The sequence below is a fragment of the Anolis sagrei genome, chromosome 5 (assembly GCF_037176765.1).
Source record: "Anolis sagrei isolate rAnoSag1 chromosome 5, rAnoSag1.mat, whole genome shotgun sequence".
Taxonomy (NCBI): domain Eukaryota; kingdom Metazoa; phylum Chordata; class Lepidosauria; order Squamata; family Dactyloidae; genus Anolis; species Anolis sagrei.
Genome location: NC_090025.1, coordinates 132739497 through 132760016, shown reverse-complemented (window position 1 = coordinate 132760016; position 20520 = coordinate 132739497). Strand labels below are relative to the sequence as shown.

At 41.0% G+C, this 20520-nt stretch overlaps 1 protein-coding gene across 11 annotated transcripts in view; it reads left to right on the top strand.

Annotated features, from left to right (window-relative positions):
* FOXP2 (forkhead box P2) overlaps positions 1 to 20520 on the top strand; it is a 402068-nt gene that overhangs the window by 172056 nt on the left and 209492 nt on the right. For 2 of the 11 annotated variants that reach the window (XM_067469056.1, XM_067469060.1), the window contains one exon: positions 1306 to 1373. The exons of the other annotated variants lie outside the window; for them this stretch is intronic. The gene's annotated coding sequence lies outside the window, so the exon portion shown is untranslated. The remainder of the gene's footprint in view (positions 1 to 1305; positions 1374 to 20520) is intronic. 11 annotated transcript variants of the gene reach the window in all.

The window sequence follows — 20520 nt, the reverse complement described above, 5'->3', positions numbered from 1 at the left end:
GGGGAGTGATGGAGCGTGGGGTTGCGTGTGTGTGTGCGGCGGTGGCGGGAGTGGGGTTGCGTTGTGTGTGTGGCGGCGGGGGGAGTGATGGAGCATGGGGTTGCGTGTGTGTGTGCGGTGGCGGGGGGAGTGGGGTTGCGTGTGTGTGTGCGGCGGCGGGGGAGTGATGGAGCATGGGGTTGCATGTGTGTGTGCGGCGGCGGGGGAGTGATGGAGCGTGGGTTTGCATGTGTGTGTGCGGCGGCGGGGGGAGTGATGGAGCATGAGGTTGTGTGTGTGCGTGCGGCAGGATATGTGTGTGTGCGGGAAGTGGCGCGGCGGGACTTGGAGTGGGCATGGCTTCCGCAGAGGGAACGTTGCGGCTGGGCGCCAATGCGCATGCTCAGTTGTTTTGGCATATTGTGAGTGTGTTCTTGTGTTGTTTTTCATTTTGAGTAGATATGTTTGTTACTTGTTGGTTGTGTTATGGGCATGGGAATTTTGGTTAAGTTTCGTTGGGGAGTTTTTGAGTTTTGTTGTTTTGCCGTTTTTGTGAGTGTGTTGTTGTGTTGCTTTTCATTTTGAGTAGATATGTTTGTACCTTGTGGGTTGTGTTATGGGCATGGGAATTTTGGTTAAGTTTCATTGGGGAGTTTTTGAGTTTTGTTGTTTTGCCGTTTTGTGTGTGTTGTTGTGTTGCTTTTCATTTTGAGTAGATATGTTTGTACCTTGTGGGTTGTGTTATGGGCATGGGAATTTTGGTTAAGTTTTGTTGGGGGTTTTGAGGTTTGTTGTTTTGCCGTTTTGTGAGTGTGTTATTGTGTTGTTTTTCATTTTGAGTAGATATGTTTGTACCTTGTGGGTTGTGTTATGGGCATGGGAATTTTGGTTAAGTTTCGTTGGTTTTTTTGAGTTTTGTTGTTTTTCCATTTTGTGAGTGTGTTGTGTTGTTTTTCATTTTGAGTAGATATGTTTGTACCTTGTGGGTTGTGTTATGGGCATGGGAATTTTGGTTAAGTTTCTTTGTTTTTTTTTACTTTTGTTGTTTTGCCGTTTTGTGAGTGTGTTGTTGTGTCGTTTTTCATTTTGAGTAGATATGTTTGTACCTTGTGGATTGTGTTATGGGCATGAGAATTCTGGTTAAGTTTCGTTGGGGGGTTGTGGAGTTTTGCTGTCCCGTTGAACCAACCTAACAGATTTATATATATAGATAATGCAATGCCTTGGAAATGGGACCCAGAATTCTTTATGTTTCATATATACCTTGTACATATGCTCTGATTCTAATTTCATGTAATATTTTTTACAATTTTGTGTATCAAACAGAACCATTAGAGAGCAAAGGTGGTTCTCTTGGGCACCTATATGGACAATGCTGGATTTTTGGAATCCAGGTAAGGGATGCTCAGCCTGTGTTGGGAAAGTTGCATGTCATTGAGATCTGGACTGAAATATATACCCACATTTTCTCTTCCCTGCCAGACTATGTTTGGAAAAGATTAGTTGATTTAGATTCTCTGTTAGAGAAATTTAGTTTAATGAAGGTCTCTATCTCTGTTTTAAGTGATAGGCTTTCATTTACTCTTTACAACCTAGGCTCAATGTTTGTATTAAAAGCAAATATTAAGCTTTTTGCATTCTGTATCCTGGTTTTCTGAAAGGAGTTTGTCCGAGCTGTTAACAAGATATCACATTAAGTAAAGGATTTGCCATGGATTGTGGTGCATTTTTTAGGGCCTGGCTAGGGGCGCGCCACACACCACATTGCCTGGCTTCCCTTTTATCCCATCCCACAGGGGGAAGCATCCACCATCTGGCTTCCCCTCATTGTTCCTTATGCGACATGGGGAGCTTCCTGTGTTGCCGTGGCAGTGGCATATGCTGGTTCCCCTTCACTTTTGACATGGAGCCCTGCCAGAGTAGGTGTACATTGTGGGCTGGGAGCCGGTAGGCTCCATAGCAAAAGTGAAGAGGAACTGGCATACAGCTGGCAATGATGAAGCCAAAAGACTTTGCTGGTATCAGTCACATTAGCTCTAAGGAAATTGAGGTGGGGGTAACCTAGTTACTGACAGTCTGAAGAAGCTGGCATTTGTTGTTCTGAGTGAAATTATGAACTCTGGTATGGCAAGTTTTCCTCAAGCCATTTATCACATTTGGTATAAATATTAACTGCTGTCTTTTGTTTTGAAAATAATTACTATCTTAATTCTATATTTCATCCATTTAACTTTCACAGCAATCACACAAGTTGTGAAATAAATAGCCATTAAACAATGTGGAATGGGTTCTGATTTTACTTTTAGAAGTAAATGCCAACTTGGAAAATAGAAATGTCGGAAAATTATAATGAGGACTGGATTTCAAACACATTTCAAATAAGGGTCAGATAATAAGAGGTGTCTTGCTATAATTAACATAAACTACACAAACAACTGAAAGTGAGTTATTTACTAGGTAGGTCCCTTTGTATGAAATGTAAATGTACTCTGTAAATAGGGTAATTATCACAAATTGTTCTTGTGTGTTTTATTTTTTTCTGACTTCATTCCTCACACCTCTTATCCTGAAATACATATAAACTCCAAATCAGTATAATATTACATATGTCCACAAACATTTATGCCATGATATGCCTTTCATAAAACATTCTGTCATTGCTGCAAGAGGGTAACATGGCCAGCAATGAAAATGGTAACAAAAGTGTGTGAAATTATTCAAATCCATCTCTTACTACCATTCCCTGCCTCCCTTCCTTCCTTTGACTCTCCTGCTGCCCATTTTTTATTGTCATTTTCTCTGATCAGGGACCTTTCCTTTTTGCTGTCCTCTGATGCTCTTTAAAATGTCATGCACTCTGATACAGAAAACTCAAAGCTTCATTGTTACGGCTTATAGTTGCATATTAAGCAGTGGAGGACCTACTGTTAGAATGAAATACTTGGTGTCTTTGCATGAAGAATCTCTTACTTGGGGATTTGAGGTGACTAAAAACTGCTTTTTGTATTACAGTTTATTTCTTCAGGGTTAATTCATGCAAAATATGCCTTCATGGAAATTGTTATCTTCTTTTTTCCCCCTTAAAATAAATAAAATAGCACCTCAGAAATACAGAACTAGGAGAGTTCTGAGTTCTCATTTCCAATTAAAAGGGAGATTACCTATTTGCAAATTATGTTATTCTGGTAGATCCATACATGTGTACTTACATGAGTACAGCAATGACATTCATGTGTAGTGATAGATTGATGGTGCATCTATACTGTAGAATTAATGCAGCATGACATCACATTCACATCTGTAGCTCAGTGCTATGGAATCACAAGACTTGCAGTTTTACAAGGTCTTTAGCCTTCTCTGACAAAGAGTGTTGGTGCCCTACCAAACTACAACTGCCGTGATTCCATAGCATTGAACCATGGCAGTTAAAACGGTGCCACACTACATTAATTCTACAATCTAGAATGCACCTCCAGAAAACAGCTGTTCCTGATTCAGGGAGTAGTTAGAGTTAGGGACATTATAGAAAATCTGTAAAGGAAAGAAGACATGAAAAGGTAGCTATCTATTTCCCAGTATGGGATCATGTTTTGCTGGCAGGTACGAGAATTACTACTTTCATTGTTATCCCTGCTATTTAGTTGTGCATCTCTGAAAGGAATCACAGACCTTAAGAAGCAGTCTGTGCGTAGATTGGATCTACAAAAATTCCTTAAAAGCCTACTCAGTACTTGAGAACTACCCGTATTTACTCGAATCTAGTGCACCATCGAATCTAATGCGTACCTCAGTTTTCAAGACCCTGAAAAGATTTGCTAGTGAATGTAGTGCCCTCTTTGTAATTTGTTCCCCAAAATGTTACTGTATTCTTAGAATTCCTTCTTTAAAAATAGTGTTAGATCACCAAATCTTTCAGCACTTGAGAATAACATCAGAAAACCCTTCCCTGAAGGAGTCGTGAAAGAAAAGGCAGAGAGAGGGAAAGAGAAGCGAGGCTTCATGTTATTTGGAATGATACTTATGGCAAAGGTGACACTCATGTGTTGAAAAGTGCCACCTTAGCGCCCACAGAAAGTAGCAAAACCTATATTCAAACATCATTTTAACAGCAAACAAGATGTGTTCACCTCTTTTAGATGTTCCAGGCACAATTCTGAGTGTTCATTATGACCTATAAAGTCTTAGGTCCAGACTATTTGATGGATCTTATCCCCTAGTATCAGAACAACATTACTCAGGCTGCCCTGAGTCCCCTTTGTGGGGAGAAGGGTGGGGTAGAAATAAATAAATAATAGCCATATGGCATTTTACAACATTATGGCAATATAACAAAAGAAATAACAACAACAACAACAGCAACCACCACCACCAGATATTAGATTAGGAGGTTAGGAGGGCTTTAAATATACCATAAAGGTCATCTTTCCTTCTTGAGCACCAGAAGTTACTCCTCTGCCAGAGGTATCCTTGAGGGAAGGACTTCAGAAGGAGTGGGGAGAGGAGAGTCCCTTTTCTTTATCTTCTTAATAGGAGGCTATGGAAATGAACTGAGGAAGGGGGGTTCCTTCTCCTTCACTTCTCAGCTGGGAGGCAAAAAGAAGTCCATCCCTCCCCCCCCCACCAAGCCAAGCCCAGTTTGACTCAGCTGAGGGGGGGGGGGGGTAGTTTTCTAGCTGGCCTCTTTCAGAGCCTGAAAGTCGCAGCTCCTCAATCAGGCGAAGGCTGGGGAAACCAGTACCGTGAGCCTGATGAAGGGGAACAGGCATGTTTTGGCACATGATTCTAATGTGCCATCAAATGTAATTCGCATCTGCATTTTGGCTAAGCAAATATAATAATAATAATAATAATAATAATAATTATTATTATTATTATTATTATTATTATTATTATTATTTTATCCTATCTCCCCAAGCGGATTCAGGGTGGTTTACAACAGAAAATTGGCAAACATTCAAATTGGCAACATTATGCCAAAAAAGATGCGTATTACATTTGAGTAAATACGGTATATCTTTACATCTAAATACGTTTTGACAACTTCTTCCTCTTACATTTCTGCAAAACTTTTAGAGTCCCAAAAACTCTTCTGTTGTTTCCTAAAAGCAAATTTTAGAAGCAAGAATACAAATGATCAGAAATATTAGAACCACAAATATATACAAGATCTGGGCCTAATGCCTCTTTATCCAGAGGAGTCCTTCAAAGTAAAGCAAGAACAACACTTTATCATAGTGAGAGATTAATTTGTTATTTAACTAAAAACCACTTCACACATGGTGTGTGTTTTTGTACGCAAAGTTTATCATGGCTGGCACATGCATGCACAGAAGCGGATGAGAAGTTACGTTGCCAAGAATAAAATCAGGAATTCATTGCATATATTGTATATATTTCTTAAGTCACAATGTACATTTTATTTTAAGGGCTATGGAAACCATAATGTGTGAAGTAGCTATACATACAATACTCTGTAAATAAAGCCATAAAATGAGGGCAGACTTTTTGTGTTTCTATTGTAGCACCTCCTTCTAAGGCCTTGAAAAGAGGCAACTACTGAGGTGTTAATGGCCTTGTAAGAGGTGTAAATGGCTGCTAAAGGGTTCTTAATGGTTGCTACTCAAACAGTGTAGACAGTGTACAGAGAAAGCAAGACAAGCTAAAAGAAGAGCAGCCTACAGTATAGATTTTTTTCTCTTTTGGAGTAAATATAAATTACAAACCAGAAGTACATGTAAAAATTATTGTAATTATAAGTGTTGGGTGTAAAATCCATCTTTGGTTAAAATTAAATTTTCCCCAATATCACGATGAGAAGAACCAAATAAGTTGCATTCTACTAGTTATCTCTGTTTAATACTTACTTGTAGTCTGAATTCTTACTAATACTGTAGACTTTCCTCTGAATCCTTTAAAACAACAAGCGACAGTACTGTTCGATTTATTCATGAAGGTACTACAGATATGTAACTTGTAATACAAGTAAGTAAGTTTTTATTTTCAAGGGATAATCTGTTATGTGAACAATCCACCCAAGAGTAAACACTTATTGATTTCAGTGAAAGAAGTTTTGTCTACTGAAATGTTCTTTGGAAACTTGGCAGGGGTTGAGGGATGCACAGAGGACTGCTTTGGGCTGTCTTGAGCTTTTATATTGGGAGAAAGCAGGATAAATATTAAGTTAAAACAAATAAACGTTTTTTGGGTGGGGATCACTGTTGCATCCTACCTAAAGTTAGTTGCTTTTGATCTCATTAAAATAAAGGCTAGTCTCTTGACTTAGGCAGTTCTACATGGGCACAGTATTCCTGTAGTGTCAAACTCTGGATTGGCCTCTGGGCCTCTGTGGAAATGGAAAGGAGTCTTTACCACCAGACCTCAGGCTACTTCAGAGGTAGGAAGGAATTCAGATCATCCAGTGGTGCCAAACTTAGTTTAGTATTGCTGGATGGCCACCCTTATTGTCCCCCTTCTTCTTCTCATCATAGTAGTGGCCATTGTGCATGAAATAGCCAGTGGTTGCCACTTGTTACCTCAAATGACATTATACAGGGTAGCAGAACAATGCAGAAAGGGCAAGAATGCAGGGGGAAATGGAGGAATCACACCTTCTTACTCTCCTTCCTTCTCTGATTGCTCTTGTTCCCTGAACAACATAATTCCAATAATGTGGAGGAAGATGTTAAGTGTCATTCTGTGTCTTATCCCCGGGCTGCCCAAGATCAGGAACATGGAATGACAATGGACACAGTTACCTGGTTCCATCTCAGAACTGGACCTACTGTTTACGTGGTTCTTAAGTCGTGATTTGTCCTGAATTCTCAGGGAAACCCTGGAGCAACCCTTTGGGGTTAAGTGTCCATGTAGATGTAGCCTTCATTTCCAGTGCATGAATGAGAAGTAAGTTTGACTAACTTAATCTGGATCACTCCTAAGTGTTTAAAGCAAACCTAGATGTGTTCTTTGAGACCAAAATTGTTGAAATGGTTGTTGGAAGAGGCACACTATCACCATCAGTATTTTGTGTACCATTTCCTTTTACAGCCGCAACCCTCTCCTGACTTGATTATTTGGGCTCAAGAGCAAGGTTTGGGTGGCCCTTTCCTTGTTTCCCAGAATAAGAGAGACAAAGTATCTACTTGGACTGTTTGCTCTTTTTCTTTTGCTTGGAATGTTATAGTCTGAATTTTGTTTGGAGAGCTTAAATTCTTCTTTGGCATGGCAACCCATTATTAAGGTTAGCTGGATGAAGTGAGTAGAAATTGGTTTGCTGCTTTGGGTTGTGCGGCAGGAATTAAGTTGTGATATTCTAGTTGTGATATTTAAATGATAATTTCTGTGTTTTTAAAATTGATTTATTTTTTTTTTAAAAAAAAACATTAGATTTAGTAGGAATGTTGATGGACTTTGACTTTTCAGTGTCTTGCAGCCTCAGTTCCACATCTGTGAAACAAAAGCATTAAATAATAACAACTTTTCAGAATTGTTGTAATAATGAATAGGACACAGTTTTCAAACAGTTTTTCAAACAATATATAGATTAAAAGAAAAAATGTGGATTTGAAATGCTTCATTTTTGTAGTTTGAACAAGAAAATTGTGGTCTGTATTTTTTGTTTGTTTTTATTGTTTTCTAGAGTGAAGATTTTTAACATTTTGTCTCTGTGTATAAATATTGTGCAGCATTGTACATTTGAAAAAATCACTTTGGATAATAATTGTATCTTGAAGTAAATTGTTGGAATATGGTCTTTTTGGTTTAGTAAGATAGCAGCATAATTGATTTTTAATAGTTCTTAGAGCAGATGTCTTTTTCAAAATTTATTTTTCTGTGACGTATATGTTTGCATTCAATATTCAATGTTTTCCAAAGATTTCCCTTGTAATGCAAGCTGTCAATCTGTATTAGGGCCAACCTGATTATCAAGTGCACCAGACTTTAAATCAGAGAATGATCATGCTAGCTTGTCTGGAGTGCCTGGTTGTGTAGAGGACTTTGCTTTAAATACCTCTCAGGTAGACTGGAGGGAAAACGACTTCCCTCAGGTCGAATGTTTGAGAAGCACTCCCCCCACATGCTTATACAGTCATCCATCTGTATCCACAGATTTTGCACCCATGAAACAACGGAAAAATATCTCCCCCCCCCCCACCCACCAAATCCAGAAAGCAAATCTTGATATTGCCAGTTTGTATAAGAGACACTATTTTTACTATGGCATTGTATGTAATGGGACTTGAGAATTCATGATTTTGGTATCCACATGGGTTCCTGGAAACAAACCTCAATGGTTACCAGAGGTCCGCTTTATTTTCAAGCTGTGGATGGTTGAGTCCATTAATATCCGTTCGATAGAGTGGCTAAAGAATTCACCTTACATCATTTACACCGTCCTGACTTTTGACTCACCAGAGATTCAGAGAAAATTGCAAAGTATGAAGGCCATCCTCTGGAGATTAAAAATTAGGGTGTGGAGAGTCTTCCAGGGCCTGGATACACACCTCTTAATGCCAGGAATCAATAGGAGATTACAGAGAAAACAACTTTCTCTCAACCAGGTTAGGAGGTTATTAGAGAGTAGTGTAGGGGCTCCATCTATATGAACACCATTAATACGGACCTTGCTAAAAGTCGATACAGGTAGTAACTCAACATTCAAGCCCTAAGAAAGAAGACTCTCAAACATCACCACAGTCCAGTAGCCCTACCTATAAGCACCTGGTTTACACAGTAAGCAACCAACGCCTGACCCCTTCATACTTCTTTCAGAAGGAGCAGTCAGCAGAGTTGTTCTCCAGGGACATGTATAACTCTTTCTCGTTATTCTTGAGAGTCTTTTGGTTTTTAAGCAACTGATTTAAAAGTGGATACAAGTGATTTAAATGGTTGTATATATTTATGGTTTTATGTCCCTGCATTGAATGTTTAATGTATATATGTTGTGCTCCACCCTGAGTCCCCTGAGGGGTGAGAAGGACGGAATATAAATGTTTTAAAATAATAATAATAATAATAATAATAATAATAATAATAATATCCTGCTCTATTTCCCCATGAGGGGCTCCGATGATTTGAACTCTGACCATTGATTATATGACCAAGAATCTCCACATACCATCCCCGTAATCCTGGGAAGAGGTATATATAGAGATGATAAGCAGGACTGCAAAACCAAAGGAACTTCCCAACCCAGAACCCTCACCTTGTCCCTTAGACATGGTCTCCCACTTAATTTGGATAGCCCTGGTAGTCACGCCTTTGACCTTTGTCTGCTGCTGGTGAATGTGAGGTCGGTTAATAGCAAAACTGCAATCATTCAGAATTAAATCCTGGATGGCAAGACTGACCTAGCATTCATTACGGAGACCTGGTTAGACAAGAATGGGGAGTTAATCTCTTCCAGCTCTGTCCACCAGGTTTTATGACCCAGCACCAGGACAACCCTTTCAAGTGTGGCTCAGGACTTCATAGTTTCCATGACAACCATCAGGGTTTTCCAAGTTTCCTGAGGAATCTTGGGGTTCTTCCTCCCATGGAGCCTGGCGATTCTGTTAACGTCTTGGTCGATCTCTATAACAGGGAGATGACCAGGGCGATAGATACGATTGCTCCCGAATGCTCCATTATGTTGCGTCATGACATGCCATCTCCCTGGTTCACCGAGGATCTGGCTGTGATGAAGCATATGAGAAGGGGGCTAGAGCGCATTTGGAGGAGTTCTCAGGACATATCTGATCGAGCACAGGCTACTGCCTCTCTTAGGGCGTATATCGTGGCAGCCAAGGGTAGCTACGGGTAGCCAAGGAGTCTTTCACGACTGCCCGTATAGCGTCTGCAGCAAATAGATCATCGGAGTTGTTTCAGGTCGTCGGGGAACTCCTTCAGCCACCTGTGGTAGAGGAGACCTTCGATGACCTAGCAACTCGGTGTTGCGAGTTCACACACCATTTTGCAGGCAAAGTTGCTCAGATACGCTCGACTCCACAGTGCCAGAGGAGGTGATTGAGGCATCTGCTTGTCTGATTTTGTGGATTCTTTTAGGCTTGTTCTTCCTGAGACCGTGGAAGAGGTCCTTGGGGCTGTGAGGGCAACCACATCGGCTCTAGACCCTTGCCCGTCTTGGCTGATTAAATCGGCCAGGGAGGGGTTGGTTGATTGCTTTGTGTTGATCATTAATGCATCGTTGGAGCAGGTTTTTTTTCCCATCTAATCTGAAACAAGCTGTGGTTCGTCCACTCCTTAAAAAGGTTTCCCTTGACTCCACGGTGCTGAACAATTTCAGACCAATCTCCAATCTCCCTTTCTTGGGTAAGGTTCTGGAGCGGGTGGTTGCCTCCCAGCTCCAGGGCTTTCTAGATGACATCAACTACCTAGATCAGTCACAGTCTGGTTTCAGGCCTGGTCACAGCACCGAGACAGCCTTGATCGCCTTGGTGGATGTCCTCCGTAGAGAGCTAGACAGGGGGAGTGTAACCTTGTTGGTTCTCTTGGACATCTCAGCGGCTTTCGATACCATCGATCATGGTATCCTTCTGGGTCGACTCTCTGGGATGGGTCTCAGGGGCATGGTTTTGTTGTAGCTCCGGTCCTTCCTGGAGGGTCGATCCCAGATGGTGAAGCTGGGAGATGCCTGCTCGGACCCCTGGCCTTTGACCTATGGGGTTCCGCAAGGCTCTATTCTGTCTCCCATGCTCTTTAACATCTACATGAAACCACTGGGAGAGGTCATCCGGAGTTTTGGAGTTAGGTGCCACCTCTATGCAGATGACACACAACTCTATTACTCATTTCCACCCAATTCCAGGGAGGCCTCCTGGGTCCTGGACGAGTGCCTGGCCACTGTGTCTATCTGGATGAGGAGGAACAAGCTGAAGATCAATCCCAACAAGACAGAGATCCTCCTGGTCGATCGCAAACCTGACCGGGGTATAGGGTAGCAACCTGTGTTGGACGGGGTTACACTCCCCCTGAAGTCACAGGTCCGCAGTTTGGGAGTCCTCTTGGATTCATCGCTTACGCTTGAGGCTCAGGCGTCGGCGGTGTCTGGGAGGGCTTTTGCTTAATTGAGACTCGTACACCAACTGCAACCGTACCTCGCAAAGGCTGATCTGGCTGGGGTGGTCCATGCCTTGGTCACCTCTACATTGGACTACTGTAATGCGCTCTACGTGGGGCTGCCCTTGAAAACGGCTCGGAAATTTCAACTGGTCCAACGGGCAGCGGCCAGGATGTTAACTGGTGCTCCTTACAGAGAGAGGTCAACCCTCCTGTTCAAGGAGCTCCACTGGCTGCCGTTTATTTTCCGAGCCCAATTTAAGGTGCAGGTGCTGACCTACAAAGCCGTAAACGGTTCCTACCTGCGTGACCGCATCTCCGTGTATGAACTCACTCGCTCACTTCGTTCATCCGGAGAGGCCCTGCTCGCGATTCCGCCTGCATCGCAGGCACGGCTAGTGGGGACGCAAGACAGGCCTTTTTCTGTGGTGGCCCCCGACTCTGGAACACCCTCCCCAAAGATCTTGGCAGTCTTTAGAATGAACCTGAAGACTTGGCTGTTCCAATGTGCCTTTCCAGAGTAGGAACCCTCCAACAACATTGGCAGTCTTTAGAAAGAACCTGAAAACTTGGCTGTTCCAATGTGCCTTTCCAGAGTAGGAACCCTCCAACAACAAGTCCCAGAAGCAGAAGCAATTAGAATTAAGATTGATGCACACTGCACACTGCACTTACCCCATAATCCTTACATACCACTTGTCACTTCAGCACTCTTAATCTGTTCCCATTACTCTGGCCCGGCCCAGTTTTATTGCGTCTTGGTGTATTGTTTTATTGCTTGTTGTTTAATATTGCTTTAATTGTTTTTAATTTGCTTAGGTTGTGTATTGTTATGTTGTGTTTTGAGGCCTTGGCCTTTGTAAGCCGCATCTAGTCCTTCGGGAGATGCTAGCAGGATACAAATAAAGTTAATAATAATAATAATAGCTGATCCTACTCAAAATGTTGGACACATTCTGGATCTGATTTTCATCTCCAAGGGTGAGGGTAGCCAGAATCTGAAAGTGGAGGAACTGATCTTGGTTCTGTTGTTATGGTCAGATCATGTCCTGGTCAGTTTTAGATTCACTGGTAACACTAACCTCCATAGAGGTGGCAGACTCTTTAAGATGGTCCACTCCAGGAAACTGATGGATCTGCATGGATTCCTGAGGTCTCTTGGGAAATTTCCGCCTGTCAGAAGAGGTGATCTTTTGAGGCCTTGGTCAGCCTCTGGAATATGAAGGCGGCCAGGCCCGGTCAATATAATTGCTTCAAAGCATCCCCTTCCCAGATGTGGAGCTAAGTTAGCTTTCTGGTTCTCCAGGGAGCTTCCGGCAATGAAACAGATGGGGAGGAGACTAGAGCACAAGTGGAGAAAAATTGGCATGAATCCAGCCACAAGAAGACTAGGCTCCATTAAAAGGCATATGGCGCTGCCCTGCCTTGTCCTGTTTTTTATCGATTTGTTTCAACTTGTATTACCTGAGGATACTGACAAATTCCTTGGAAAAGTGAAAACCACCACTTGTATCCTAGACTCCTGCCCTTTCTGGCTTATCAAACAAGCCAAAGGGAGTATGTCTTGCATTAGGGAATTAATTAATGCTTCACTCCATCAAGGCATGGTCCCCACAGCCTTAAAAGAAGCTGTAGTTATACCTTTACTCAAAAAAAACAGTGCTTGGATCCAACCATATTGGACAACTTCAGGCTGGTCTCAAATTTACCTTTTATCAGCAAAATATTGGAACAGGTGGTGGACAAAAAACGCCAGGGATTTCTGGATGAGGGTGATAATCTGGACCCATTTCAATCTGACTTTAAACCGGGATATGGAACAGAAACTGCTTTGGTCACCTTGGTGAATGATCTACGTGGAGATCTTGACAGGGGGAGTGTCAATTTAAGCTTATGTGCCAGCTGGACCTGTTCCTGGAGAGATCAGTCCTGGCTACAGTGGTTACACAATGGTTACATCCAGATTGGATTCTTGTAATGCAATCTGTTTAGGTCTGCTATTGAAGAGTTCTCAGAAACTGTGGTTTGTTCAAAGATCGGCAGCCAGGCTTTTAATAGGAACTGATTTCAAGGAGCATACCACTCAGCTCCGCTGAAACACTTCAATTGGAGGCCTATACATTTCCGAACCCAATTCTAGATGCTGGTTCTCACCTGTAAAGCCCTATATAGCTTCGATCCAGGCTACCTGAAACACCTGTCCCCCTATACTTACCGGGCTGAGCACTGAGATCCTGGGGGGGGGGGAGACCCTTATCTTGGCACGGGCCCCCTCGAACATGCCCTTCCAGAAAAATTGAGATCTGCCCCGTCCCTTTTGAGTTTCTGGAAGGGGGTAAAGACCTTCCTATTTCAGAAGGCTTTTAACTAAAGTTAGAACCACATATGGTAGAGCTTTGCTAAGTTTTTAGATCCAATGTTTTTAGATCGAAGAGGTTTATATGAGAGAATTAGTTTTATCGAATATTTGATTATAACTACGTTTTTGCCCTGTATTGTATGTTAATATGTTCCAAGCTGCCTTGAGTTTGCTTGTGGAGAAAGGCGGGGTAAAAAATATCTTATCTTAAATAAATAAATAAATAAATAAAATATATAAATGCGGAGGGCTGACTGTAAACAGTTGTATTTTGAAACAGCCCATTCTTTATTCCATTTGGGTTGCAATCAACACCTGTGCACTACTGAAGATGTGCATTCTCCAAAAGGAGGGGGAAGGGTAAACAGAGATCACGTGATCTCTGAAACTCATGTGAATGTACACAGATATTTCATTTTTTGTCATCAAGTGGACATAGCATCATTCTCTCTTTCTAAATTATATTGAAAAATATACATACTTAAAATATATGCAAACTTACTTATCTAATGAAAGTGCACGAATTTTCTTGGCAACAATATTGAACTTGGGCAGAACATTTGTGGAATTTTGAAAATACAACAGAACAAAATTACAAATTTTCAGGCCCATATTTTTCTATGTACATGGACAGAAGTGTTAATGGGAAATTTCAGTAGCTTGTGATTATAAAACATTTGGTATTTGTGAAGATTGTTTTTGTATATCATCTGATGTCAATTTTTACTCATTTATGTAGAGTAGAATTTCCATTAAACTACTAATTGCACAAGTTGAGATGTTGTGATATTTAATCCAACATACTGTCCAAAAATAAAGTATAGTTTTGGAACAGCAAGGAATAGCATTTGAAGAATGAAAAGAACAACAAAACTCATGTGTGCTTTCAAACTTACGTCTTCATTAAAGGATGATAAAATCTACCTAAATTACATATACATTACTCATAGTGAGACATCCTACTGCTATTGTGAAATAGCCTTTTTCATCTAGACATTGTTAATCCTACTTTGGCATCTTTCCACCTGTTTTCTCTCTCTGAGCTGTTGTGTATGTTGTTCTTGACATTAGACAAAGGGTAATGCATACTTTACCTTTTCCTGACTGGTTTTTTTTGTCATAAGCCTTTAATTTAAGAGTGTCTTTTAAGCCTTGCAAGGCATGAATTAATTCCTCTTGCCAGTTGAGTTAATTCAGCTTTCAGATAAAATATAGAACTTAAGTTTCATAGACACATTTAATGTATTATTTATTCTTCCTAATGTCCAAGCAAACCACATTCCTGGACCTACTACAGTGTGGTGCCACATGTCTGAATCTTTTACATAATATTTTGAGATAGGTTCAAGGGAAACCATACTTAGTCCTAGTTTTGATGGTCCTGTCCCAACAGTCAAGAAAGGCTTTTGTTCATCTAGCTTTTTTCCTGCTTGTCTGGGCATGTATTAGAATGTGTTCTTCTAGTTGCATTGTATATGCCAGTGTCAACACAATAAAATGTATTTTCTGCCATCTGGTTACCAGTGCCCAGACTTAATTCTTTAAAATGGGAAGTGGCTTTAATTGCCAACTCTCTTTGAATGTATGCCCCAGGCTGCAGTTATCCCCCCAAAACTCCCTCTCCACTCCGATTTATATCTGACATGTATATCACACTCATTGCCAATCCAGGAATGCAAAACTAATGTAAATTGAGAATTGTCTCTATCCCACTTTTCTACTAGTAAGTGACACTCAAGGTATAGGGAAATGATAGAAAAACAAATCCCTTAAAACATTAAAACACAATTTAAAATTCACAAATAAAGAGAAAGCAACAATATCCCAACAGTCATAGCATGTCTCAGTGACAACCCCATCTAGATGCTAAAGTCATGTCTCAACAGAATGTGTGTGCCTCCCAGTGGAAGGAGAGCAGGAAGAAGGTCCTAAGAAAGTTACACAATTTGAAATCAACCATTAAGGAAGTTCTTGCTCCTGTGTTTGCTTGATGGGTCTCTTGGTCACAGGTCCTAGAGGAGGACTTGCCTGAAAAAAATGTGAAACCCTGACAGGTTTGCAAAGGAAAATATAGTTTTTGAAATAATATTTTTCTAAGTTGTCCCTGGAAAGAGGCTAGTTACCAGTGATGTTGATGAATATATGCATGAATAAAATGTTAGAATGGAGGGGTTCTACTTCCCATAATTAGCTCTACCAAAAGTTTGATGATAGCATTGTTGACTAGCTAAAATCGCTGAACATTTTTGAAAAGCATGTAGAACATGTTCTTCATCCAAACAATGTAATAAAAGCTGATGATTAGAAATTTCTAGGAATTGGCACAATTTGGGCAACAGTCTTAACTATTTATATTTGCATTGCTGTCTAAGAACAACTATGGCCATGTCTATGTTGCTGGGTCAGATTCACAGCACACCTGCTGCATCCTGCCATTACCCCATGACAGTGAAACATGGGATTTACCTCAGAGCTTCCTAGAAGTGATCTTACAGTTTCACAGGTGTGGACGGCTAGACAGCTAGATTCAGCCCGATCTGCTGTCCACAGCACCTACAGCTCACCACTGCCTCTCTGCCAACAAGCATCAATCTCCCAGACTTCGGTGATGTCATGTTGAGCACTGAGTGACATGATCAGAAATATGATGTTACCACCATCCTCTGGGAAAGAGCTGCCCAAATGTACCCTTGGTCTGGTCAGTTATGCAAGCAGCCAGATGTGTTCCCAAGGTTACATCAGAGCAGCTCTGGAGCCACTTTTACTGGATTTTTCTGATAAGTGTATGCATTGCCTATATCTTTCTGGATTAGGTTAACATTTGTTTCCTTTCATATTGACAAATACTGACATCTGACATTGTTTAAGAAACAAAGATATTTCCTGGATTCTGGAGAGGTTGGCACAATGAGTACATTGATGGCATCAACCTCCAAAACTCTATGCAACCTCTGCTAGCTTATTCTGTGTATTTGTTAAATATGAGGCCTAACAAAATGGAAACCTGAGAGACACCGGTGAGCATGGTTTTGAACAGGAGATCACCAAAATCTTCATTGCAGATAAAGCAGTGCACATGGTGGACATACTGTAAATATGCAGCTCATGATTATATATTGCAGTGACTGTTCAGTTGTGAAATGTTGACAGTTGTACAGAGACACAGTATGGAAAACATAAGAGTACTTTGTCATTGCAAAACACTTATTTCCTTGAAGTTACTATACAAAGTAATAGAGTGAGTAATTTAATTTCATTGCATGTACCACTTAACAGCAGGGTGGTAAATATTTTTTGGAACTTGGAAGGACTTAACTGGACTTGGCTTACTTTTTCTATATTTTGTACTGCATTAGAAGAATTGGGTTTCTATCCAAGTCTGTTCATGAAAAAAACCCACAGCCTTCAATATGCTGTTATATTCCTCCTCCTCCATCTTTTTTTATTTTTTGGATACATACAGACCTTGAGAAGTCACTGTTTGTCAAAAGATTGCCTGCATTTACCCTCTGCTGTTGTTGTGGGCGGATATTTGGGTGAACCTCTCTAGCCCTTGGGAAGGTGTCAGCAAGCTTGAATTTCCTCAGGTTCTCCTTTTTCCATTGCTGTCATCTTCTTTTTTTCTGCACGACAGCACACACAATTTTGTAGATTTTTTGAAAAGAAGCATTTTTGTTTGCATTTTAAACTCTGAGCATATACTCAGCCCTTCACATCCATGGATTCTGCTTCTATAGATTCAAACATCCACAGCTTCAGAATATTTTTAAGTAATTAATTAAAAGCAAAAGAATCATTCTCATGATAGAGAACCATGCTGCATCAACGGAACATGCTTAGACTTCTTTTTTGGACCTTTCTTTCAGAGAGATTAGAGGTTGAGTAGGCTGGACTATTGGGTGCAAAGGCTGGTATGCATCCTCCACTTGTAGTGTATGCAGATATATGCTGATACACTCATTGAATTATTATATAAGGGTTCTATGTGTATAATGTCCTCTGCCTGTCATACCTGCATATTAGCATATATATATATATATATATATATATATATATATATAGGTAAGGTAGGTAGTCCCCTGACATTAAGTCCAGTCATGTCTGACTCTGGGGTGTGGTGCTCATCTCCATTTCTAAGCCGAAGAGCCAGCGTTGTCCGAAGACACCTCCAAGGTCATGTGGCCGGCATGACTGCATGGAGCGCCGTTACCTTTCCGCCAGAGCGGTACCTATTGATCTACTCACATTTGCATGTTTTCGAACTGCTAGGTTGGCAGAAGCTAGGGCTGACAGCGGAAGCTCACGCCGCTCCCCGGAATCGAACCTGCGACCTTTCGATCAACAAGCTCAGCAGCTCAGTGCTTTAACCCACTGCACCACCGGGTCCCCATATATATATGCATACACTACGATTTCATACATTGCTATTTTAAATTTAAAGACTATTATTTGTCTTTCACAAGCTGTTGTGTGAAGTAAGTGACAGATATGTGTCTGTGAAGATAAATTGGCTTAGTTTATTCGGAGTCCTTGTAAACAGGTGCCACTCCAATAGCTTAAATTAACAACACCTGCTTATATTTGTCCAGAATTTCTAGTTTTCAGAAAAAAAACTAATAACTGTGTCAACTAGTCAATTGCCAAATCTTGTCAAAACATGCCTGTTTCTGCTTATCATCATAACCTTGCTAAAATTACCTATGAAAAAAAAAATAGGGGTGGGGATCACATAGGAATATGATGGCTTGGTTATTTAAAAGTGGAGACCCTGCAGAGGGAGCTCAAATCATTTGTTTGGGGGCACAGCCTGACTTCATTGGAGTTTTAGCCATGTATCCACTGAAAGAAAAAGGTTTTAGTTGCTTAAACAGGATAACTTGGTTATTTGTCTTAGTATCAGATTTTAAAAGGTAATAAATATAACACAGTCTTAGTAAGTACTTTTCCTGCCAGCAGATGGAAGAAGAATCTTTTGAATGTTGGTTTTCTTTTTCACTTTTACATACTTTTAAACAACCACCACCCCAAAACCCCACCTTAGGTAGGGTTCTCTAATGTAATAGAAGAATTTGAAATTATTGAAAATGAATGTTATTTAAACTTGAATGGATAATTCCATCAGTGTTATACTTGCATTCAGAGATCACTGGAATCATTTTAAACATCCAAGTACAAACAATGTACCTTACATACTTTTGCTTAAATCAGGCATGTAGCCGGGGGGGGGGGGGGCGCTCGGGGGACTTCACCCCGCCCCCTGAAATTCTCATGGTGGTCTGCAAAAAAGCCTCACTGGTACATTATTTAAACTGTTATGTTTATTCATATCATGATCTGATCACCATGCTCAATATATCTCATATGCATGGGGGTATTGGGGTAACAATACGAAAGGTTTGCTAGGGTAGACCCTCTTTCACTCAAACTCACCCCCCCCCCCCGAATCAAAATCCTGGCTATGGGCCTGGCTTAAATCAAAATAAATTTGACCAAAATGTGCCCCCCCCCCATAGCCCGGAATGACTTATACAGAAACTAAAAGTGATTGGCAATTTGTAGCTTGGTGTTATTGATATTTAAGGGAAACATACCATTCCTAAAGCCCTCTTCTTTATGCCCTTCACTAGACAATAATTTCCCCTTCTCCCTAACTGAGGTCCTTACTAGCTTATTATATATATTTGCCAAGAAACACATTTCTAGAGTGAAAGCTGTTCTCTCACTGGAGCTCTTTAGGCAGAAGATGGACAGTAGGATGATCTATTGGAGATGTTTTAGTTTAGATTTACTTCACCGAGCTAAGGTGAAATAGTTCTGTGATATTGAACAAAAAAGGGTAAAGGTTTTTCCTCCACTATGGGCACCAAGAACAAGTCAAAACCCATAATTCACTTTTGCTCTGTAGGTCTATAGCAATTTAGCATTGGCTAGCAGTAATACCTGCCTGTTTTTTTTATTAGCTTACTAAAGCAACAGTGGACACTAATGGTGCAAGTTGATGGAATAATGTATATGTTATTAAGTGTAGAGTATTCCCACACTTTTCTTGACTACTTAATTTAATTTGTTTTATTTTACTGATTAAAATATTTATATATTGCCCTTATTCGGGGATCTGAGGGTGGTGTGATTTTCATATAGATTGATAGACCAGGCTGAAGACACTTTAATGATATAGGTGTTGACAGTTTCCTCAGTCAAATTTTGCTCAGTGCCACAGTACAGTTAGATGTAGGGCCCAGCTACATGGCCCACAAAGCCCATGTAGCTGTACTAGACATTTACACAACATTCAGGGGCTTCCTGAAACTCTAGAGCAACTCACATTTCAGGGTTGGTGTGAACACTTGGACTAGTTCTAATTTATAACAGGCCAGCCACTTAATGTTTTATGTTGTTTGTTGTCACAGCAATTGCCATGGGGCCCCAGATGTAAGTAAAAGTGCTTTGGCGAGTTAGGTGTGGTGGCTTGAGCTTTGGACTAGGCTTGAGCCTGGATCCATTTTTAGCTATTTACTTGAGCCAGTCTGGCTTCTTAGGTTTGATCTGGTATCTGTAATGGCAAGGGCCCAGCCATCAGGGCAGCCAATCATGGCTTCCCCCCTCCCTAATTCAGTTCTTCTTTAACCCCATTGCTGAAACCCAGGCTCCCTTGAAGGGAAGAAAGGAAAGGCTCCCAAGGGAAAGAGTCCCCCATTGTCGCCAATGGGCTAATGTGGAATAAAAATGCCCATTCTGCACCGCGCCCGTTATAGGGAGCTGCACAAAAATGGATATTGGGGGCTTCTGCTTCTGGTATCCGGAAAGCAGAAACATATAGCGATTCACCCAAAATGCACAAGCCTACTTTGGACTATTATTTTTAGAGACTAGGTTTCAAATCAGGGCTCAACCATGGAAACCCATGAAGTGGCAATGGAGACCCGCTGGTCAAGTCTCAGATTCTCATCCCCTGAGTAATGCAAAAGCAAACCCTCTCTGAACAAATCTTGCTAAGAAAACCCCATGGTGAGGTCACCATAAGTCAGAAATAACTTGAAGGCACAGAACAACAATAGCAACAACAAAAAGGAATTACTTGGCCCCTTCAGATATTGCTGAACTTTTTACCAGCCCGTTGGAAAGAC